A 24,880-nucleotide genomic window follows, 5' to 3' on the forward strand; every position below is an offset into this window, starting at 1 on the left:
CCGTGCTTTGAAACCACTCGTTGGTATTAATGAACAATTATTGAACAACACAGACAACACCCAAACAATCATCAAATTGACAGCGAATAAAGACACAACTGCCAACCTCACACGATGATACACAGAAACAAATACATGGGTGAAGAGAAAAAAATCTCAACTGAGAAAAGACAGAGGCCATGATTGTCCTCATTGCCGATGCCAACAATCTCATGGTCTACAGGGAAAGACACCGACTAGTAGACCATAGAAGTGGTTAAAGACCTAGGAACCCTATGGACAGTGGACTAGCCCTGGAACAGCAAAGCCATGCAATTATAAAGAAATGTGTTTCCACCTAGGGTGGAACTCAAGCAGGCGGGTGATGCTGTTCTTGTCCCACTCAGATCCAACTCTTGGGGTCATATATTTGGTTCTATTAGTGAAATGCGACGTGACAGGCCACATCACACGTGCTCTGATAGCACTCCACTGGCTGCTAATCAGCAAACCAATACACTTGATTGCCCACTGTGGAGCTCACTTCTATTCTATTCTGTTCTCTATATTTTTTGTATAGCGCCTCAAACCCATAGGCCTCAGGGCGCTGACAAGACTACCAACAGGAAACATATAGCTAGAAGCTGACAAACAGTCATGAGAATTATTCTCTGCCTTTGTCAAAGAGGAAAGTCTTCATTGATTTTTTTTAACTGGGCCAAAGACGTAATTTACCTAAGTGGAGGCGGGAGGGCATTCCAAATCAAAGGAGCCCAGGCAACAAAACCGGTTCCCCCAAATGTCTTCAAAGAAAAGCGAGAATAGTTCAAGATAGAGTCTTTGTTAGATCGCAGAGTTCGACCAACAGTTGCCTTCTTAATGCGTGAGCAGAGGTATGCTGGGGCGTTCCCGGTCAGAAATGTATACACCAGTTTGGGGGCCGTATGTCTGGATAACCTGTAGCGTCCTAAGGTTGGCCTGAGATGTACCAACCAGGAGGCTATTGCAGTCGTCCAGTCTGCTGTTTATAGTGACGGAGGCAATCAATGCCCTATTATTTTCTCTTAGTATGGACGAATGTGCCACAAAAGACAAGTCAGGTAAGAGCATGAAGAGCTTAGGTGTGATACATGTCTGTGAAAGGTCAGTTGTAAGTCTAAATAGACCCCCAGTGTCTTAGCATGTTGAAGGGCAGGAATAACATTGACAGCAATAAAATAAACGTACTATATAGAGGGTCCATTTTCTTAAGCCTACTAAAGCCGACTGCTTGTTCAAAGGTAAGAAGCTCTGGCTTCCTACTGGCGAGAGGGTTCAATGCCATCCAAGACTGGACTGCCACATACACCTCATTGACCTTTTCAACATCCTTGGAGTATGTCCCTGTTCCCTCAAGGAGTATCTGGGTGTCATCTGCATAGTTAGCAAACTGGACACCCAGACCATCTAAGAGATCACATAAGGACCTAGTAGACACATTAAACAGTAGGGGCGAACGACACACCCCAAACAAGAGGCACGGGCGGGGAGTGAGCATCATCTTTCCCAATGGAATTAGGGGTTGAAACCCTTCACAATCGCATCAGGTACTGAGTTGGGGATGAAAGTGTAATCTCTCTAATAATGAGTAGGAAACTCGCTTTGAGGAGTGTAACAAGTGTGTTATTTGTGTTGACGACACGTGTTTCGACCCTCAGGGGTCATTTTCAAGGCTAGGCATTGACAATAAATACATTTTATCATTTCGTGGATCTCCAGAAAGTGAGCTGTGCCCAAACGTGGTTAGGTTAAAAGGTAGTGACATTGCATGGTAGGTAATTGACAATTGAAAAACGGTACTTGCATTGTCATTAAGAACAGTTGTTGGAGCAACGGTGAGTGAACTGTTTAAACAGGGTAAATGGTAATCAGAACAATATTGGTGGGATAGTAGTGAGAAAAGGTAAACAGAGAGAGAGGAGGGAGGGAAGAAGAGGGAGAAAGTAGAACACGGCTTTAGATATCTGTAATGTTACCCCCTGTGATGGGAGCACACGGATGGTCTATATTGAACATGGAGGTTGAAGCTTTCCGATATGAGTATGGTTGGGACTAGTAATTCGGTCCTAGGCTGTGTTGGGGGAGGAGCCCCAAGGAGTGGTCAGGTGGATAATCCACAATTACTGGTAAATTTGAGAGGCCTATGGAAAAAGGGGGTGAAGAAAGAGGGGGTAAGTATATTGGGTAAGTATATTGGACCGAGGTTGGGTTGAGAATTGCAAAGTACATGTTAGGTTGTTATGAGTGTTCAAGGCTGTGCAGCTACCTTACCACCTTACCTATCCTACAAATTCACTAGAACCAACTCATCCAGACCCACCAGGGGCACATTCGCCAACTCTACCACCCAGCCTAAATTCAAACAGGTTAAAGCCGGTGGATCCAGCTTCCCGAACATGGCTGCCAAGCATTGGAACCTCCTACCTTGCGGGCCGAACGCTCATGCTGGACCTTCCAGAAGGCGCTAAAAACATTGTAGTTTGCCTAGCAAGGAGCCACAGTGCTACCTCACTTGAGATTGGCATTGTGACCCATAAGTATTGAATATTGGTTTGTTTGTATCTTGCCATTTACTAGCGCCTTGATGCCTCAGGGATTCATGTGCTCTATAAATGTAAAAATAAATAAAAATAAACAAACATCACAACATCAAGCCAGGTCTCGTAGCCATTTATCAACAGTTGGAGCAACTTGACTGGACCACAGTATTAAAATACACCGTTTAGCAAGAATCATGCAGATGGACAGCAGTTTCCTGTCACACTTTGGTATCCCTGGGAGCCATCCAAACAAGAAATAAAGAATGTCTTGAGGCCCTTCACAGCAAACCATGCACCCCATCATTACCGTCACTTGCCGCCAAAATGACACCCCTGAGGGACATTCCCACAGAATATGTTTAAAACCCTTGCTATCGAATGTGCCTCTAGGGCATCTCCCATCATTCGAAGTATCACAAGCCAGACCCCTCAGTCCGCCTCCTCCCTAAACTGCTCAAGCACAGCCCTAATCGCTGCCAGGTTGCCACCGGACGGCTGACCCACGGCATCAGACTGAAGTTCTTTTAGCTCAGTCTAAGCCCTGACAGCCTCCTTCGCACTGCCTTAAGCACCCCGTTTTCCAACTAATACAGCACACCCGCAACACCCCCTTAAATATTTCCCATACAATCCAGACAGAAGCCACTGATCCTTCATTAGTATAAAAAAGACGTGATGGGGGCCACCAGGGGGCGCGCAAGTGATGGCAGCCTGAGCCCACAGCCCCCTAAGCAGCCCCCCAGTGGAGAAAGCACTGCAGGGCCGAGGGTGTGAACATCCCCTGATCACCTCTGTGCAATGACAGTCTCCGGAGCCCCCTGTCAAGGGTAGCACCGGATGAGGCCGTGGAGCTGGGAGGAAAGGAGAGGCTGATGCGAGGGGCACCCATCTCCCCCTTCACCAGAGGAATAAGTGGAGTTGCCCCCTTCACCTCTGTGTGGATTGCCTGGACTGAGAAGCCGAGTGTCCTTGTGGGGCGCCGTTGGGTGGAGCATTAGGGTGACAGCATCCCTGTGAGGCGCGTCACGAGAGGAGAGCCTTCTGGAGGGGCGCCATGGCCCCAGCCTTCCCTGACCTGTGGATTGCCCCCCACCTCCAAGTATCCGGGTCCCGTCCTGCGAGCGGAGCAGAACCTGAAGACACTGGCACATAGGAGGCAGGAGACCCGGAACACCGAAGGGGAGTCATTGAACAGCTGGGGAGGTCAGAACCTCCCTCCCCTTGAGCCCCAGCCCCCACCCCCACATGTTACAGCCAGCCGGGCATGTGAGCCCGGGGCGGCGTGCAGAGGATGCAGGCCGCGGGAGCTGTTCATTAAAATAATCAAAGTGCTCAACGAGCCACCTCCCACCCCCACCTAGCTGCAATGGATTTCAATATATTTCTTTTTTAAAAGGCCTGAAGCGGGAGTTACGAACACGTTTGCCCTTCTGCAGGGGCGTTGCTAGGGGGTGGCTAAGGGGGCTATAGCCCCTGATCTTTTGGTTGTAGCCCCGGATAGAATCTCAGGAGCTACAGCCAAAAGACTAGCCCCCAGTCCCAACAGTTCCGACATCAGCGTAGCCCCCGGTCTTTTCCAGACCTAGCAACTCTCCTGCCCTGCTGGAAGGAGGAACCGAAGGAGATAAATATCCCACCTGAAAGGCGGGACGGGAAGCATTGGAAAGTTGGGGGGACAGGTGTGCTGGGCAACCCACTGCTGAGAAGGTACGCTCTGAGCTCTAGATCTGGTGACATAGTGTCACTTTGACTGCCCACACAGGAAACAAGTAAGGAGGCAAGACCACCCCTGAGTTGGCCGGCAGCCCACCTGGTGCGAAGGAGTAGGAGAAGACCACTGACGAGACTAACAATGAGGTTGGGGTGATTCGGGAGCAAAGAGAGGGCCCGGAATATGCGGGCATAGGGACCTGGAGGTTGTACGGGCAGGAAGTGACTGTGGTACTACCGGAACCCCAGGTCTGTATTTGCACTCCACCTACATAAAAGTGTCTCTCAACACTCCCAGAGGAACACTTGGGAGACAGACTCCCCCCAGGTGCGGGTTGTGAACACCCTGATAGGAGCAGGAGTACCTCCCCACACCTCTAGTGAGGAGGGAGAACGTTTCAGGCCGGTCCTGGGAGGTGTGGGTCACCCGATCCCAGGGCGTGTGCCCGCCTCCCGGACTACAGATAAAAGAGGCAGCCTCCGTCCTGATGCAACTGGCAGTCAAGCCTAGAAGAGGACACCATCGCTTGGCACCTGTTTCCCACAAAGTGGTACACCCCACGCCAGACTGGTAGGAGACAGCTAGAAAGGTGCATGGAAGCAAGGCAGAAGTTGGCCGTCTATAAATACGCGTCAAGTGGTCCGGGAGATCGAAGCACAGCTCAGTTCAGCATAGCCACTGCACCAGAGGAGTCTGCAGCAACCAAGAAGGTTGCTACCCTAATGGAGGAAATATGGAATATGAGGGCAGACATAGGGAGCAGAGTGGATAGGACCACTCAACGGATAGACAAGATGGAGGAGTGACTAGAGGAAGTGGGACATAATCGATCTTCCCTAGACATCTTAGAGACACAAATGTACATGCAGATCACAGATATGGAAAGACGCGAGGAAGAGGTTAGAATGAAGATGGATGATTTGGAAAACTGTGAGAGGCGTAACAACCTCAGACTCTTTGGTATCCACAGCGTGAGGGCAAAAAGGAATTCGACCTGAAGAGAACATTACATGAAATAATGAAGCTGGTCTTTGGGGATGACACCATTGATGAAGCATAAATAGAAAGAATCCACTGGGCAGGAGGCGCTGCTGGGGGCCCGAAGTCGGTCCTCGCAAAGTTTCATAACTACTCCGGCAAGGTGTAAATCCTGGAAAAGGCAAGACTGAGATGCCCGGTCACACACGGCACATCAAGAGTGACGATTTTTCAGGACCTGTCCTCACTGACCTAATGAAACAGAGAATGTGCTCCCCCTTACCAAGTGGCTGAATGAGAAAGGAGTAAGGTACAGGTAGGGGTTCCCTTTCTCCATCTCCTTTGAATATGACGGCAGGAAATTCAGGCTGATGACAGAGAAGGAAATTCGGAAAGTTACTGGAGAATTACTTGGTGAAGCCAGCACCTTGGAGAATCAGGGGGACAGGGTAGCAGGCGACAGGCAGTGGCTAAATTAAGGATCCAGGGAGAAGACGGATGCTGGCATCCAGGAAATAGAGGAAGTTGAACACGTCACCTAAGGCAGACACCTGACCCAGGCTGTACAGCATCCTGAACTACGACACAGGACCAGAGTCTCCCCCAGCAGGACTTAGTTTGGGGAAGTATGATAAAACAAGGGAGATTGATATAGGAGATAGGGGTGGGATTCGAAGGTTATGAGGTTTGAAGAGCAACTGCCGGAGGGGAGCTTGTTCCAATTGGTGGTCCGAATTTTCTCTGGTGATGGCAACCGGGAAGATTCGTGTGCCAAAGGGGGTAAGGGCAGGAGAAGAGTTATCTATGGGTGTGGTAAGAAATGGGTCTTCTCAGAGTGGTGTTTACCGGTTTATGTGGGGGGGCGGTGAAGTGCACAGGCCGACCAGAGTGCTCATGGGTCTGAGGGAAGTGAAGAAGGGAGGATGGCTGGAGCATTTGGAAACAAGGGAAAAGGCCTCTTGAGGGTGGGTACGCTGAACGTAAAAAGGAATGAACTTGTGCACTAAGAGATCACTGGTTGCCAGGGAAACTCATAGAGCCAGCTTTGATGTGCTGTTCCTTCAGGAGACAAAATATTCAAGAGGTGAAGAACGGAGGGTCCAGGGCAGGGCTCTGGGGCAAGAATTCTGGGGGGTCAGGACCCCTTAGAAAAGCAGGGGTCGGGATCATTATTGTAAAAGGGCTGATGATGGAGGTCACAAAGGTCTGGGCTGATGAAGAGGGAAGGGCTTTTGTGATCTAGGAGACCATAAACAAGGTGGAGTTCACGTTTGCGACAATCTATTGCCCGAATCAGGGACAACAGAGGTATCTGATTAACACCCTCGCAAAGATAATGCTTGAAGCTATGGGCCACATAGTCCTGGACGGGGACTTTGATATGTTGAAAGACCCCAGGACCGACAGACAGACCCAGGAGGGAGGGACGGAAGAAGGGCCAAGACCGGTTTATGGTGAGATCTTGGGAATGTTGGAGGTCTATGGGCTACGGAACATATGGAGACACCTTAACCCAGATGAAAGAGGGTATACCTTCTACTCAGACCCACATAGCACATTCACCAGAATTGACTATATCTATATATCAAGGAGCCTATGGGATGCAGTTCTGAACTCAGAGATCTCTCCGATCTCTTGGTCGAATCACAATTTGGTTTTGGTGGACCTGAATTTCCAAGGGTTAGTGTTCAAGGGTTCCAGATGGAGGTGTAACAACACCCTATGGAAAGAACCTGTGTTCCATGAGGAACTGCACAAAGAGATTGTTCAATACTTTAAAACAAATAATACATGGGCGGTCTCAAAGAGAACGATGTGGGAAGCGGGGAAGGCGACATGGAGGGGGATCTTGATAAGGGAAGGGTCCCAGAGAAAACGGGAGTGCTTATTAATTGAAAACAGGTTAAGGGCCGTAATCGCCCAACTAGATAGGAGGATGAGGGACACTGTAGAGTGTAAGGAAGAAAGGGTCTTGGAGGCAAGAAAGTAAAGGGAATAATTGCAACTACTTCAGGAAGGTCAAATAATCAGGAAACTTCAATTCCTGAAACACATGGTTTATGAAAAGGGAGGCAAGGCAGATGCGTTGGTGGCAGCGAAACTCGGGGAACAGTGTGCCGATAGGTGGGTTACGACCATAGAGGGGGTGGGGAAGATGGAGGACCAAGGGGAAGAAGGGATCCGAGAGGCGTTTGGGGCATACCATAAGAACCTTTATAAAACTAGCATAGATCCAGACATCGCAGGAACTACACAGTAGTTAGAGGGAATTCGGATGCCAAGGCTCTCCCAGGAGGAGGCCGCGGCATTGGAAGCCCCAATAACTGCTGAAGAAATAAAGTGGGCAGTGGCACGGATTACCATGGGGAAGGCACCGGCGGGAGGACGGCTTCACGGTGGCCTTTTCTAAGTATTTTTTCACCCCTCTTTTCCCTTTCATGGTAGAATTGTTCAATGATATCCTAGAGATGGGGGAAGCCCCGGAAACTTTCTCTCGAGCAATGATTACGGTTATACCAAAGGAGGGCAGGGACCCCAAGAGATGTGGGTCTTAATGGCCCATCTCTCTCTTGGATATTGATGCCAAAATATACACGTGGGTTCTGGCGGGAAGACGTGACACACATACCCCAATTGATCCACCCAGACCGGGTAAGGTTTATAAGGGGACGACAGGGAGCAGGCACATTTCAGTAGACCTTGCATTTGTTGTTGTGATTCCCATTAGCTAACAGCTGCCCTTAGCCAGCCAATCCACGACCCAACTGGCGAAGCTGGCCCTGCCGCGAAGGCCCGCACCTAAGGCCATGTTGGCGCACCGGAGCATGAGGACCCAAACCCCATCACCAGGGCTCACCTTGGTAAGCGTTACCCAAACCACGGATATCGGCTTCCTCGAATATTTTGTACACTGCCTATATCTACTCCTGCCTGGCGCTACTCACCCTATATTGACATTGCTCCTAAGTAAATATGCTTGACATTGCTCCCGACATTGATTGCACTATTAACTGTAATGTCTTATACTTGTGAGCTCGCCACTTGTGTAATGCCTCCACCTCTCTGCTACTGCTCTATGTCTATCGCCTACCAGGAAATTTAGCGGTCACTGACATGCTGACATGCCTAAACCCTGTTAATTGCTTCTAATTCCAGTTTAGCAAACCACTATTGAATAATCTGCACACTGGTTGTATTAGATTCTATGTCTAGTCTACTGCATCACTATGCTCGAGTAGGTCACTGTTTGCCCACTGTATACTGTTCATTCTAGCCCCCTATGGCATACCTGTTGCATTTTGCCTGAACTGCCCTCTTGCTTGTCCACTGTATTTCGCCTTGTCTAGTGGCCCATTGTTTCCCTAGTGCATTTTGCCTGACCAGCCTTATTGTTTCCTTATTGCATCTAGCCTCACCGGCCTAATTGTTTGCCATTGCATCCTGGCTGACAGGCCTTATTGACTGCCTATTACATCTTGCCTGACCAAGCTTATTGTTTGCCTATTGCATCTTGCCTGATTGGCCTTATTGTTTGCCTATTGCATCTTGCCTGACCGGCCTTATTGTTTGCCGATTGCATCATGCCTGACCAGCCTTATTGTTTTCCCATTGCATCTTGCCTGACCGGCCTTATTGTTTGCCCATTGCATCTTGCCTGACTGGCCTTATTGTTTACCTACTGCAATTTGCCCTGACCTAGCAGCCGATTGCTTGCCTATTGCAGTCTACCCGTCTTAACTGTCCAATACGGACCTTTGTATCCTGCCAGGCCATGAGTCCTTCCGATTATCAATCCTATATTCATCACCTTAGCTCAGTTTAACTAGCCGCTCAACCACTAGCCATGGCCACTTTAAGAAAAGTGACTTCACAATGGCCACTATTCTCCCACTATTCCACAACATATCACCTTCCAACCTCCTACCAGCCATACTGCACCAAACATTACCTGCCATACCGACCACAGCCACCCCCTTCTCAGAACCAACCCTGTCACCTGCAGAATGGATTACTAGATTTGCCTCCCCCCCTACACCTCTCATTCCATGCCCCACTCACTTGAGAAATGCAAGACTAGGTTCTCGTTCTAGCCTCAAGCCTAAACACCCTAGGACTCCTACCCTGCACACCAGGGACAACAACTTCCTGTCTCTCATCACTCCAGTGGCACATACCATCACATTCAATGACCTCAGTCTCGCCATACCCGATCCTCCCCATGGAGATTTACTCAACACTGCCAACACGCCAATCACGAGCGCTCTAATCGACGCTCGATCCCTAGTGGCTCACGCCCCTGATATTGCTGACATGATTGCCTCCAACCACCTGGACTTCCTTGTAGTCACTGAAACATGGCTACATCCTGCCGCTGGTCCCGCACTTTCGATCGCTATCCCAGAGAACTACACCATTATCCGGGCAGATAGAAACTCCGGGACTGGGGAGGTGTAGCCTTCATTGCAAAATCCAACCTGATCATTAGAGAAGTATCCAATCCAGGTTTACCCTCAACTGAACTTCTTTCAATCAAACTCCCACTATCTAACACCCGGACTATATTCCTTCACCTTATTTACAGACCTCCAAGTGCCATCATTTCCTTTGAGGAGGACATTTCCCATCTATTGACATTAAATGCTAAACCAGGCTCACAAATTATTCTAATGGGTGACCTCAACTTAGGTCTACACGATCCCAACGATGCTAACGCCTCCATGCTCAAAGACACTATCTCACAAATAGGTCTCACACAAAGTATCAAAAAGCCCACACATTCCAAAGGCAGAACCCTGGACGGGTTGGCCGATGCCAATTGTGACATCTCCTTGCTTAACATCACACCATGCGCCTGGACAGACCACCATTGTATCACCTTCACCATACCCAAAGATTCTCTCAAGTGTGCACCCACAACCACTGTACCACAAATTATCTCTAGGAACAAATGCAATTTTACCATAGAGAATGTAAGACCCCTAATACAACCGATCACTAACACCCAGACTATCAACAACACAAACCCAACTTCCTTAGTCGACCTCTACAATGGCACTTTGAAACAAGCTCTAAACCAAATAGCTGCACTTAAACTAAGAAGCAACTGCTCATTTGAACAAATGTTCTCGGCAGAACTAAAAGCACTTCAGAATATCAAAACAACATCTGAAGCCAGCTGCAGAAAAGCCCCTTCTCCTTCTACTAAAGAAAGGTTCTCTACCACAGCCGCCACCTATAAAGCTGACATTATGAATGCTACAAAATAGGTTTTCAACACTAGAATTTTTAATGGCAAATCTGGCACTAAAGAGCTATTCTCTATCCTAAAAGAATTGGAATTGCCAGTGCCTCCCACTGATGACTGTATCAAAGACAAAGCCTGGTGTGACCACATCCAGCAAGCTTTATCAAACAAAATAGCTCTCCTGCAAGCCAAGATAGAGTCCAAAAAAGCCAATCTAGCCTCCAAAGACCACTCTCGCAATGCACCTAACTGTCTTAGACCAGACTGTCCTCCTTTCCTTTTCTCCCCAGTCACAGAGGACAAAGTAATCAACATAATTGCTAGCTTCAAACCTTCTAATTGCCAAGGTGACCCGTGCCCAGCCCCAGTTATCAAGGATGGGGCTAAAGCGCTAGCTCCCTTCATCACCACCTTGATTAACTCATCATTCAAGAACTCGTCTGTCCCTAATAAACTTAAAAAAGCATGGGTTCTACCACTTCTCAAAAAACCTAACCTAGACCCCAACATACCGACCCACTACAGACCCATCACGACTGTCCCTTTTCTCTTGAACATACTAGACAGAGTAGCTTACCTCCAAATACAACAACATTTGGAAGACAACAACTTCTTAGGTCTGCGACAATCTGGCTTTAGACCCAGGCATGGGATGGAAACAGCCCTCTTGGACCTACAAATCCAAATGGACGAAGACAAAGGCAAATTGGCCATCTTGCTTTTGTTGGACTTGTCTGCAGCATTCAACCTGGTTAACCATCAAATTCTGACCATACACCTCTCCCCGGCTGCTGCATTCACCCAGAATGCCACTAACTTGATTCAATCCTTCCTCTTCGACAGAACAACCAAGGTCTTCGCCCCTTCAACTGCGGATGACCCTGTCCCCATTCAATGTGGAGTCCCCCAAGGGTCTTGTATCTCCCCCACATTTTACAACATCTTTACTAAGCTCCTCTTTGCCGTCTTGATGATCTGGGTGTCACATACATGAATTATGTCGACGATACCCAGGTCCTTATCACCCTCACCGGCTGCTATGAGAAAGATGTTGTAAAACTAAATGAAATCTACCTTGAAATCCAAGCTTGGATGGCTACCCATACCCTCTGCTTAAATGACAACAAGACGGAACTACTGATCGTGGGTTCCCAGGCCCGTCAGAAGAGACGTGATCCCAGGTATCAGTCCTTCACCATCGAAAGCAACATTATAAAAGTTTCAAAAGAAGTCAAAATGCTGGGTGTGTATCTCGATTCCACACTCTTGTTTAAAAAAACAAATAAATGTCACTATCTCATCCACTGCATTCACCAATAAACTTATCAATGCGTGTAAACAATTTTTATCCAGCAACAGCTGCCTCACCTTGGCTAGTGCTCTGATTCTGACTAGATTGGATTATTGCTACACACTCTTTCTCGGTACCACTAATCACAATCTGAACAGATTACAGGTTCTCCAGAACAAATCCCTCAGATGTTGTAACGCTCACCTGATTCCCGTAGAGGCGCCGGTCTTGACTGGGCGTATACCGTATCTTCAAAGGTGATGTGTAACACACGGCTGGCTCTTTGGGCTGGACCTCTGTGCACCGTATGTCTGGCTTGAAGGGTAAGATGTCTGCAGATAGAAAATATGGGAATAAGGAACTGGGTTATTGAATGTCTCTCTCTTTTTCCCTTTCTCTTCTCCTGTAGAACCCCAAAGGTTAACGCTCTCACCTTAGGTAAGTGAACGCCGTGCTCTCCATCTGCCTCGGGGCAGGGTGCTGTAACCAGTTTCTTCACTGGATAAGGGGAGCAGGCCTCTTGACTTCAGAGGACTGCTGTCCGTCGTTTACTGCACGAACGGTAAGTTTCGAGTAATTCTAATGTCTTTAAAGTCTTTAGTAATGATGTTTCTTGTTTTGCAGGGTTCCGGCGATGGCGGATGACGGGCTGAAGTGAGTTGAAGATGGAGCCCGTGTGATGAATAGAAGCGCCTGGAAGCACGTAAGTAAGCGCTTGTTGCCTGCTTCACGATGCGCTCTAACTGTCTTTTTATTTTGCAGGTACAAGTTCGGAGCGGCTGCAGGGTGCCGGAATACCCACTGGGTTAGATGTGGAAAGGAGTAATGGCACGTGAGTATTAAAGTTCCCCAAAGTCTTTAAATGCACCTTGTTTTGTCTTTCAGATGCGGGATGCAGCGCCGAAGGCCTCCGGAGCGTGCGAAGAGTTGGTAAGCTTTTGTCTTTCAGATGCCGGAATGCAGTGTGAAGACCTCCGGAGCGCACGAAGAGTAGGTAAGCCTTTGTCTTTCAGATGCCGGAATGCAGCACGAGGCGTTGGTGACAGCCGATGGACCAGGTAAGTGAAGAGCTGTCACTGAAGACCGCAATGCTAACCTGTTCTTTCTTGTCTTTATAGGTGTTGCTGAAGACTGGATTCGGGATGGTAAGCCTTTTTCCTTAGGCCCAGGATCAGATGCAGAAGACACGATGAGCGTTCTGCTGCAGAGGATGCAGAATAACGCAAAGCAAGATTCATCCATCGGGTGTGGTTTAAATAGCCTCCTGTAGTGCTTAGGTGTCTCCTTCCACAGCCACGCCTAGGTAAGAAAAGAGTTCCTGCTTTCCAGAAGAGTTCCAGTGTTCAGAATCTAGAAAGTGGCTCCTGCCCCACCCAACAGGAAAAGTAGTTCCAAACAGAAGAGGATCAGAGGCTCAACTGGCAGGCAAGTAAGCAGCATGGTCTGCTGCAGGTAAGTCCACCCAAGCATTATGAGCCCGGTGCTTCCAGCGCTGGGACTGGGCATATTTATGAGCCTGGTGCCACTGGCGCCAGGACTGGGTCCAAAAGGTCCCAATTGGGACTGGTTGGCACTCGGAACCTGGGTTATGGATCTGCTTCCAAGGGAGTTGGGAAAACCCTGACCTTTTGGAAGCAGAGATCATGACAGTACCCCCCCTCAAGGCCCTTCCCAAACCGGGCTCCTCCGGGGGTTTTGGCTTGTCAGGAAATGTTCGGTGAAATCTTTTGATTAGGCGAGGAGCGTGGACATATTCAGCAGGTTCCCAGGATCTCTCTTGGGGGCCGTATCCTTTCCAGTCAATTAGGTAAAATAGTTTAGATTTGGAGATCGTGGAGTCCAGAATGCTTTTGACTTCAAACTCGAGTTCTCCATCAACTAGGATAGGTTTTGGAGATTTAGTTAGTCGGGTTTGAGGTTGCACGGGTTTTAATAGAGAGACGTGGAAGACCGGATGTATCTTCATGTGCGGGGGCAAGTCCAACTTGACCGCTACTGGGTTTACTATGGTAGTGATGGAATAGGGACCAAGGTATCTTGGGTTGAATGTGCGTGGCCCTTTTAGAGGTAGATATTTGGTGGATAACCAGACTTGATCCCCTACTTGATATTGAGGGGCTTCCTTCCGATGTTGATCTGCTCCTTTCTTGTATTGTTCTTTAGCCCTTTGAAGGTGAGAAACAGCTTCCTTAAAGGCTTGGGTGATTGTAGAATGCAGGTAGTCTACTGCTGGTGTTTCAAGATCTTGGAGGGGATCCAACTCCGAGGTTCGAGGGTGACTGCAGTACAAAAGAAAAAACGGGGTTTTCCCAGTTCCCGAATGGACAGAGTTATTGTAGGCATATTAGGCTATACAATGGATGTCTTTCCAAGTTTTTTCAGTTTGTTGCAGCATGCAGCGTAAATACTGTTCCAGAGTTTGATTGGTCCTCTCGGTTTGTCCGTCGGTCTGAGGGTGGTGACTGGTCGATAGTCTCACATCAATTTGAGCCGACCGACAGCAACTTCGCCAAAAATGAGAAATAAATTGACTACCTCGATCCGAAATTAGAACCGAAGGAAAACCGTGCAGTCGGACGATGTTTTCGAGAAATTCTCGGGCCAGAGTTGCTGCTTTTGGCAAGCCTTTGAGCGGAATGAAATGCGCCATCTTGGAGAATAAGTCCACGATTACTAGAATCGTATTGTATCCGGAGCATGGAGGTAGATCGGTGATGAAGTCCATAGAAAGCGTATGCCAAGGGCGAGGTGGGATGTCAATAGGGCGTAAGAGGCCTGCTGGTCTTTCCTTTTGACTCTTGTTTTGGGCGCATACTCCACAGGACATTATAAAGTCTCTGATATCTTTTTTCCAAGGCGGCCACCAGAAGTAGCGCTTGATCTTTTCTGAGGTCTTGGCCATACCGGGACGTCCTTCCATTAAAGAATCGTGATAACAAGAGATTACTTTTTTCTGTAAATCTGTGCTGGGTAGGTATAATCGTTCTTGGAAATACAATAAGTTGTCCTTTACTGCAAAGTCCTTTCCCTGCAGATGCCAATTCTGTATGTCTGCTGGAGTTACAAGTTGCCTGGGTTTATCCTTAACTTCCTCTATGGATTCTGTGGCGATTACACCCAGAATTCTTTGTTCGGGAATGATTGGTACAGGTTTAGGGTTGATCAAGTGTTCTTCCACTCCCATCCAAGAAAGGGCATCAGCTTTACCGTTCTTTGTACCAGGTCGATAGGTAATTATGAAGTCAAACTCGGCAAAGAATAATGCCCAACGGAGTTGTCTAGAGGATTGGGCTTTTGCGGTTTTCAAATATTGCAGGTTTCGGTGATCCGTAATCACAGTAACGGTGTGTCGGGCCCCCAGCAGATAATGCCGCCGAGCCTTAAAGGCAGACTTGATAGCCAGAAGTTCCTTGTCAGTAATCGTGTAATTGATTTCAGGAGGCGAGAATTTGCGGGCCCAAAATGCCACGGGATGCAACTGATTGGTTACCGGGTCCTTTTGTGATAGAACTGCCCCCATGGCAAGGCTTGAAGCATCAGTTTCCACGATGTAGGGGAGTTCGGGGCGAGGGTGTTTTAAGATTGGTGCAGAGATAAATTTAGTCTTCAAATCCTGGAAAGCTTGTTCCGCCTCGGTAGACCATTCAAAACGTTTGTTTTTCTTTAACAAGGCAGTGATGGGCTGGACTATTCGAGAGAATTCGGGGATAAACCTGCGGTAAAAGTTAGCGAAGCCTAACATGCTTTGCACACCTTTTACGGAGGATGGTGATGGCCATTTGAGAACTGCATCGACCTTCTTTGAATCCATACGCACTCCGCCAGGTGATAATATGAATCCCAAGAATTCAACTTCAGTGACGTTGAAAACACATTTTTCCAACTTAGCGAAAAGTTTGTGTTGACGCAATCTTTCGAGGACCATTTTCACATGTTTCCGATGTTCAGATTCCGATGAAGAATAAACGAGGATGTCGTCAATGTAAACAACAACACACACATCTATGAGCTCTCTGAGGACATCGTTCATAAAATATTGAAAGGCGGCCGGGGCATTGCAAAGTCCGAAGGGCATGACCTGATATTCAAATAGCCCATACTTGGTGCGGAAGGCCGTCTTCCATTCATCGCCCTCTTTTACTCGTACCAAGTGGTAAGCTCCTCTAAGATCCAGCTTTGTATATATGCATGCTTTTCTGACTTGGTCCAGGAGTTCAGGGATCAAAGGTAACGGATATCTATTCTTAACGGTGATCTGGTTCAGGGAGCGATAATCTATACAAGTTCTAAGGTCTCCTTCCTTTTTTGGAACGAAGAACAAAGCTGAAGAAGCAGAGGACATGGAAGGACGAATAAACCCATTTGCCAGGTATTGATCCAGGTATTGTCGAAGGTGAAGGTTCTCAGGCTCGGTGAGGGCATAAATTCTACTACAAGGAGGAGTAGATCCAGGTATCAGGTCTATCTGGCAGTCATAAGACCTATGAGGAGGTAGAGAGTTAGCCTGATCCTTCCGGAAAACATCTTGGTATTCTAGGTATTCGGGAGGTAACTGGGGAGTCTCTGAAGAAATTGCTGCCAGTGCAACACCAGGTGGAGGGTGACAAGTAGAGACACATTCTGGAAACTGGACCGTTCTTGCTCGCCAATCGATCAGAGGATTGTGTTTCTCTAACCAAGGTATTCCTAGAATAATCTGAAACTGAGGGGCCTTGATCGCATCGAACACGATCTTCTCATGGTGTCCATCTTGACTTACTAGCGTCACCTCTTGAGTGGTATGCGTTACTGGCCCGGAGGCTGTCTCCGTACCATCCACCGTAGTAATGACGTCCTTTACAGCCTTGGGACAAAGAGTTAGATTCATCCTCAAAACCATTTCATGATCCACATAATTGCCGATGGCACCGCTGTCGACGTAAGCTTCAATTGCATGTAATCGATCCGGATTATCAGGGCTAATGAGGACCATAGGTATCACGAAATGCGAGGTCACGGAACTGGTTTTCACGCTCGGCAAGAGGACCTCTATTCTTGTCGGGCGAGGTCGTTTCCCTGCTCAGAGTTTGTAACTTTGGTAACTGCAGCTCCTACTGCCTTCTTGGCAGGTTTCACCGGACAGTCTCGAAGAAAGTGCCCTGAGTTTCCGCAATAGAGGCATAATTGCAACTGTTTTCTCCTTTCCCGCTCCTTTTGTGTTAGAGGACCTTTCAGACCCCCTATTTGCATGGGTTCCCCGGAGTCTACTCCTTTGGAAGGAGTTGGCGGTTTGGAAAATACTCGAGCATCAAACTTGGAACGATCGGCCTTCCTGTTCTGCAGTCTGTGATCTATTTGAACGACTAAGTCTATATAGTCCGAACAATCTTGTGGGGGATTCACTACTTGGGCTAACACATCTTTGAGCTCTCCACGTAGACCTCTATAAAACAGCGTAATCCTTTTGTCCTCAGGCCATTGAGTTTCCACTATCAGTCTGTTGAAAGACGCAATATAAGCCAAAAGGTCGCAACGAAAGAAGCTCATTGTCCAAGGCCTGCCCCTGTGAATGTCTTGCGAACAGTTTTTCCATACTGAGCTGAAAAGCTTGAAAATCATGGAGGACCGGATCATCTTGATTTACTAGAGGGATCGACCAGTCTGCCGCATTGCCACTAAGGTACGAAAGCACGAAAGCTACTTTAGCTTGATCAGTTGGAAAGGCTGCTGGCCGGCATAAGAAATGCAACCGGCACTGATTGATAAATACTGCAAACCTCTTTGGGTCACCAGAAAATCATTCGGGCGGAGCCAGAGGTACATTCCCAGGTAGGTTGATCTGCACTGGATTCATAGAGGATGTAGAAGGAAGATTTCCCCCAGATGCGGGTAACGGGGTCTGTCCGGCTTGTGACTGTAGCAATTGTCTAGCGAGATCATCTGTTCGCTCCTTGGAAATAATCAGTTCCCTTCTTAGAGCGTTTGTTTCCTGACGGGCTGCATGCACGTCTGCCCTTAGTTCCCCAAGTAACTGGGCTAGCTGGTCGGTATCCGAGGTTTCCATAGCGCCTGGACGGGAGTTTTGTGGTAGGCTTTGCGTTCTGTAACGCTCACCTGATTCCCGTAGAGGCGCCGGTCTTGACTGGGCGTATACCGTATCTTCAAAGGTGATGTGTAACACACGGCTGGCTCTTTGGGCTGGACCTCTGTGCACTGTATGTCTGACTTGAAGGGTAAGATGTCTGCAGATAGAAAATATGGGATTAAGGAACTGGGTTATTGAATGTCTCTCTCTTTTTCCCTTTCTCTTCTCCTGTAGAACCCCAAAGGTTAACGCTCTCACCTTAGGTAAGTGAACGCCGTGCTCTCCATCTGCCTCGGGGCAGGGTGCTGTAACCAGTTTCTTCACTGGATAAGGGGAGCAGGCCTCTTGACTTCAGAGGACTGCTGTCCGTCGTTTACTGCACGAACGGTAAGTTTCGAGTAATTCTAATGTCTTTAAAGTCTTTAGTAATGATGTTTCTTGTTTTGCAGGGTTCCGGCGATGGCGGATGACGGGCTGAAGTGAGTTGAAGATGGAGCCCGTGTGATGAATAGAAGCACCTGGAAGCACGTAAGTAAGTGCTTGTTGCCTGCTTCACGATGCGCTCTAACTGTCTTTTTATTTTGCAGGTACAAGTTCGGAGCGGCTGCAGGGTGCCGGAATACCCACTGGGTTAGATGTGGAAAGGAGTAATGGCACGTGAGTATTAAAGTTCCCCAATGTCTTTAAACGCACCTTGTTTTGTCTTTCAGATGCGGGATGCAGCGCCAAAGGCCTCCGGAGCGTGCGAAGAGTTGGTAAGCTTTTGTCTTTCAGATGCCGGAATGCAGTGTGAAGACCTCCGGAGCGCACGAAGAGTAGGTAAGCCTTTGTCTTTCAGATGCCGGAATGCAGCGCGAGGCGTTGGTGACAGTCGATGGACCAGGTAAGTGAAGAGCTGTCACTGAAGACCGCAATGCTAACCTGTTCTTTCTTGTCTTTATAGGTGTTGCTGAAGACTGGATTCAGGATGGTAAGCCTTTTTCCTTAGGCCCAGGATCAGATGCAGAAGACACGATGAGCGTTCTGCTGCAGAGGATGCAGAATAACGCAAAGCAAGATTCATCCATCGGGTGTGGTTTAAATAGCCTCCTGTAGTGCTTAGGTGTCTCCTTCCACAGCCACGCCTAGGTAAGAAAAGAGTTCCTGCTTTCCAGAAGAGTTCCAGTGTTCAGAATCTAGGGAGTGGCTCCTGCCCCACCCAACAGGAAAAGTAGTTCCAAACAGAAGAGGATCAGAGGCTCAACTGGCAGGCAAGTAAGCAGCATGGTCTGCTGCAGGTAAGTCCACCCAAGCATTATGAGCCTGGCGCTTCTAGCGCTGGGACTGGGCATATTTATGAGCCTGGTGTCACTGGCGCCAGGACTGGGTCCAAAAGGTCCCAATTGGGACTGGTTGGCACTCGGAACCTGGGTTATGGATCTGCTTCCAAGGGAGTTGGGAAAACCCTGACCTTTTGGAAGCAGAGATCATGACAGTTGTGCCCTCAATCTTCCTCGTAATGCCCACATCTCCACCTTTAGAAAGGAAGTCCACTGGCTCCCCATTCATGACAGGATTAAGTTACGATCACTCGTCATTACGCATAAATGCCTCTCTATGACAGCACCACGCTACCTATCAGACAAATTTACCAGACAAGGCTCTGACAAACCAGATCCCCATATCTGCACCATCTAAAAATTCCTAAATTCAACTTGAAAACAGCAGGGGGAGTTAGTTTCCCTGTGCTAGCTCCGAAATGTTGGAAGTCACTCCCCAGGGACATTAGAGCTGACTCATTCTTCTGGTCGTTCAGAGCCAAGGTGAAAGCTCTGCTTTCGATTCAGTAATACTAATCTCCTGCACAGGTACCACTTCGATACTTAGTCATACATAGTTGGATATCTGCCTTCTCTAATTCCTACATCTTGTATCACCAGTGCTATCCTTAGACTTGGACCACTCTGTAACCTGGTCCTTCTCGTAAATAACATTTTCTATCCATTGACTCAGATCATTCTGTAACCTGGTCCCACATGCTAGTTATTGCATTTATTATTGTCTTTTGCATCTCACTGTATTTGCAACCTTTTGTAACCTACATTGTTTTATAAGTTTAATGCGCCCTGTTACCCCAGGGTTTGGCTGCGATATACAAATGAAGAAAACCAACCAACCAAACCATTTGATCCAGGAAGCACAGGGTATGGGGGGTGATCTCGTTCTTTTATCAGTTGCCGCAGCAAAAGCCTTTGGCAGGGTGGAGTGGGGTATCCTCAAGGAGGTACTGGGCAACATGGGTCTGGGTCCAAGGTTTAGGCAAGGTATTATGGCGAACTACGGGTCTCCCCAGGCTTGCGTAGCAGTAAATTGTGGGTTTTTCAGATAGTTCACACTGAGTAGGGGTACGAGGCAAGGTTGCCCACTCTCTCCAATCCTGTTTGCGCTTTTGAAAGAAACCACTAGCACAGAGAATAAGGGATGACCCAGGAGTAGGGGGACTCACGGTGGGGGACATGGAGTATAAGGTCGCATTTTACGCAAATGACATGCTCCTGCATATGAAGAACCCCCTAAGGCCATACACAGGGTAATTGGACTGATCAATTAGTATGGCGCTCTCTCATGGTTTAAGGTCAACAGATCAAAATCGATCCTGCTCCCACTGGACAGGAATAGGGACAGATATATCGAAAGCTTCATTCCTCTGGTATTGGTGATTAGCCAGGGCACATTGAGATATTTAGGAACTTGACAGATCTATTTCAGGCAAAAATTACCCCAGACTACTCTCCGGGTTTCGGACCGATATTGAAAGATGGGGGAAACTAACCATCTCATGGCTTGGACGTCTCCACGCCCTTAAGATGGTGTGCCTACCGAGATTCCTTTATGTGTTCCAAATGCTCCCTATTTGTGTAAATGAGGCGTTTTGCCGGGAAATTAAAGCCTCAATGGTGAAATTCATGTTGCAGGGGAAGAAGCCCAGAATGTCCTTTGAGGTCCAAACCCTACCAAAAGACAGGGGGGGGACTCCCCAATATTAAACTATACCACAAGGCCGCAAAGCTACGGATCCTTATCCCACACCTTAGGATGCAGAGAGAGTGTACCAGTGGGTGGGTCTAGATAACTTCCACCTGTCCCACGCCAAGTTTGGGGAATGGTTTTGGGTGCTGAGGGGTAAGCTCCCGCGCCTAATTTGCAACAACCCTATCCTGGAAAAAATATGGGAACTGCAGAGGTAGGGCATGGGAATGCAAGAGGTAACGACTTGGCCCTCACTGCAGAGCCATTTCTGGGCACCAGACATACAAGACACAATCCCAAATCCAGCAAGATTCCAGGCCTGGTTTGAGGCTGGTCTTGAAAGAGTGGGTCACTTATGGAAGAATGGTACCTTTGTCACTATAAGTGAGCTGGAGGAGATGTGGGATCTGGGTACACTCTCAGTCTTCTCATACCTTCAGTTGAAAAGGGTGCTTACGAGTGGGACATGGAGAGATAAAACACAGAGGGACCTTACTCCCTTCGAACAGCTTTTAGACAAGAGATCCTGAATGAGGGGTATAACCTCATCCATGTACAGAGAGCTGGTGATTTTGGGGAAGGGGTCAATAGAAAAGCTGAGACAGAAATGGGAGGAGGATCTGGAGAGGGAGATAGACCCAGAGATCTGGCTAAAACTGTGAAAAGGTACCTCTGAGACATCAATTGCTAGCCAATATCAAGCTATTACATAGGTGGCAATATGACTCGGTCAGGCTATCTAAAATGTTTCAGAATGTGAGTCCGGAGTGCTGGCGCCGGTGTAGTGAAAGGGACGATTACTGGCACATTTGGTGGGGAAGCCCACAGGTGCAGATGTATTGGGATGAAGTGTTGGGTTGGATGAAGGAGACTTATGGCATCCAGCGAACTAAAAAGCCATTTCTGATTCTGTTCGGGATGCAGGAAACAGACGGTTCAGAGCGCGACGTTTCAGAGCGCGACTAGGCAAAGGAGGGGAACAAGGGAGAACAAAGCACAACATAAAAACGATCTTACTAGGCCCAGTGACATTGAGAACGCGCAAGTGCATGGGAAAGGGGGAGGGGAAAAAGTGCATGGATGGGGGAGAGTGGAAAGTGCAAAAGCAGAGGAGCGCAGATAAATAAAATAAATAGAAAATTGAGGCAAACTGTGGTAGTGCAGCCAGCAATTGGCAAGTGCTGTTATTAAGGCAGCAGACTGGGTAAGTCTGAATAAGTGCAGAAAAAGAAGAAAAATGGGGGTGCTGTATGGGTGCAGATACAGTCCCCAGTGCAAGGGGTGGCCAGGAGGCAGTGCAGGAAGGTGGCAGGGTGAGCAGGTACCTGGGCCCAGGGGACAGAGGGTGGCCAGGTGCACAGTGCCAAGAGAGCAGATCAGCAGGGGAGAAGCGGAGCGAAGGCAGAAGCAAAGAGGAAGGTTTTGAGGTGCTTCCGGAACCAGAGATGGTTCTCCTCAAGTTTTAGAGTGGCAGGGAGGCTGTTCCAGAGGGAGGCCCCAGCCGAAGATAGAGATCTACCCCCAGCTCGTTTCTTTGAAAAACGACTGACCCTGAGCGAGTTAGAGGTAGAGGAGCGAAGAGCTCGAGAGGGGAGGTATTTGTGGAGGGATAGCTGAAGGTATTTTGGACCCAGGCCCCAGAAAGCCTTGTGGACAATGCAGAGGGTTTTGAATTGAATCCTTGCATCCACTGGGAGCCAATGGAGAGATTTCAAAGCTGGAGAGATATGATCCCAGGGCTTGAGGCCAAGGACAAGTCTCGCAGTCCTGTACTGGATAAGTTGTAGAGGGCGGAGAGTAGAGGCAGGTAGATTTAGAAAGAGTATGTCACAATAGTCCAAGCTTGAGAGAACCAGACCTTGGGATACCATGAGCTTCTGGGGGAAGGAGAGGAAAGGCAGAGTACCTCTGAGGAGGTGCAGTCAGAAGTTTGACTTTTTAGAGACATCAGAGATATGGGCTGAGAAGGAAAGTGTGGAGTCAAAGATGACGCCAAGGTTCTTAGCCTCGCAGGTAGGGGTAGGTGGAGAGCCAAGGGCGGCTGGCTAGGGAGTGAGGGAAAAGGATGGTGAAGGTGTGCCGATGAAGAGGATCTCTGTCTTGCTGGCATTCAGACAAAGATCATTGGCGGCACGCCAATCTTGAATGGCAGTTAGGCAGTCAGAGATGAGAGAGGGAGAGGAGGTGGCCGAGGGCGTAGCACTGGAAATTTGAGCAGAAAATGGCAATGCAGTGAGCGAGAGTTGCCAGGTATTAGTTGAAAAGCCAGGGTGAGAGGTTAGACCCCTGGGGAACCCCACAGGTGGAGAGGAAGATAGATGATAGGAAAGACCCCAGTTGGACCTGGGAGGATCGATCAGAGAGGAAAGAGGTCAGCCAGGCCAGAGCCTGATCAGTGATACCCAGATTATCACGGAGATAGTTGAGCAGGATGGTGTGGTTGACCGTGTCAAAGGCAGAAGAGAGATCAAGAAGGATGAGGACAGAGGGAATCTTAGAATCAAGGTTGGAGAGCAGATCTTCACGGATATTGAGGAGAGCAGTTTCCGTGCTTCTGACCGCTCTGAATCCAGACTGGCGGTCATGGAGACAACCAACAGAAGAATCTGAATGAAGGTTAAGCTGAGAAATGGCCAGCTTTTCCAGGAGTTTGCCCAGAAAGGGGCTAATGGAAATTGGCAATAGTTTGCCGGACAGGAAGGATCAGCTGTGGGTTTCTTGAGAAGAGGATGCACAAGGGAGTGCTTCAGAGGGGAGGGGAAGGATCCTGAGGCAAACGAGTGGTTGCAAAAATCAGCAAGGACAGGAGCGAGGGTGTCAATGTGGTCCTTGATGGTTTTGGAGGAATAGGGATGAACCTGTTTTGATGAGGCTTTCATAGATTGGACTTGTCTAGCGACCTCGTCAGGGGAGAAAATAGGAAAGGAAGAGAAGGATGGTGGGGGGTGCTTAAAGGGGGGTCTCCAAGCACAGACTGAGAGGGAATAGGAGGGGCAAGGGGATGGGAGGCGAGGGTGGACTGGATGTCCTGGGTTTTAGAGATAAAGTGCGAGGCAAGGGCATTGCTGAGAGCCTGGGAGGCAAGAGGAGGGGAGGAGACTGTTGCACGGTTGGCAAGCTCCTTGCAGATTTTAAAGAGTTCGGCCGAGTTGTTGGATGCCGCAGAGACACGGGCTTGAATGTGGGCTCTCTTCTTAGTGCGGACAGAGTCAGATTTGCCTTTGGAGCAGGCGACAGGCCAGTTTGTCAGAGGGTGAGCAAGAAGACCTCCATTTCCTCTCAGCCGCCCTACACTTACATTTAAGTGTACCTAGGTCGGAATCATACCAGGAATTGCACTTGGCTTTGGACTTCAAGCGGATCCTCATGACAGGGGCAAGAGCATCAAGAGATGGAAGAGTAGAGAAGGGACAGGGTTGTGTCAGGGTGTGAGTCAGCCAGGGGAGGAGGAGGGGGAGAGAAGCTGGCAGCGAAAGCCTCAGCTGACACATGCTTCATAGGTCGGATGTCCGAGAAGGTAAGTGGAAGTGTTGGGTGTGGTTGGCTTGGGGAGAAGAGAGAGAGATGGGAGGAGAGGGGGCAGTGGTCACTCCAGGAGAGAGGAGTGGTCAGAGGAATAGAGAGGGGGAGGCCAGGGGAGATCAAGACATCAAGTGTGTGTCCTGCAGAGTGCATCGGGCCAGAGGGGAGGATAGAGAGGGAGAGGGTATCGCAGAGGTTGTGAAAGAGCACCGATGAGGGACAGTCAGAATCGAGGTGAATGTTGAGGTCACCAAGGAGGAGGAGTTGAGTGGTTGAGGCCATGAGGGAGGAGAGGTCGGCCCACTCAGAGAGAAAAGAGGTGATTTGGCCGGGGGGGCGGTAGAGAGTAGCAACAGGAAGAGAGTGGCTAGGAGAGAGTGAGAGCCTGCAGACAAGGCATTCAAAAGAGGAGTAAATCTGAATGGGAATGATAGTGGCAGGAATCCACTCAGGAAAGATCAGGGCTACCCCCCTTCAGGTCAAGTGGATCTGGGTGCCGAGA

This window comes from Ambystoma mexicanum, chromosome 2p (assembly GCF_040938575.1).
Source record: "Ambystoma mexicanum isolate Mex_15411 chromosome 2p, UKY_AmexF1_1, whole genome shotgun sequence".
In the NCBI taxonomy this organism is placed as follows: domain Eukaryota; kingdom Metazoa; phylum Chordata; class Amphibia; order Caudata; family Ambystomatidae; genus Ambystoma; species Ambystoma mexicanum.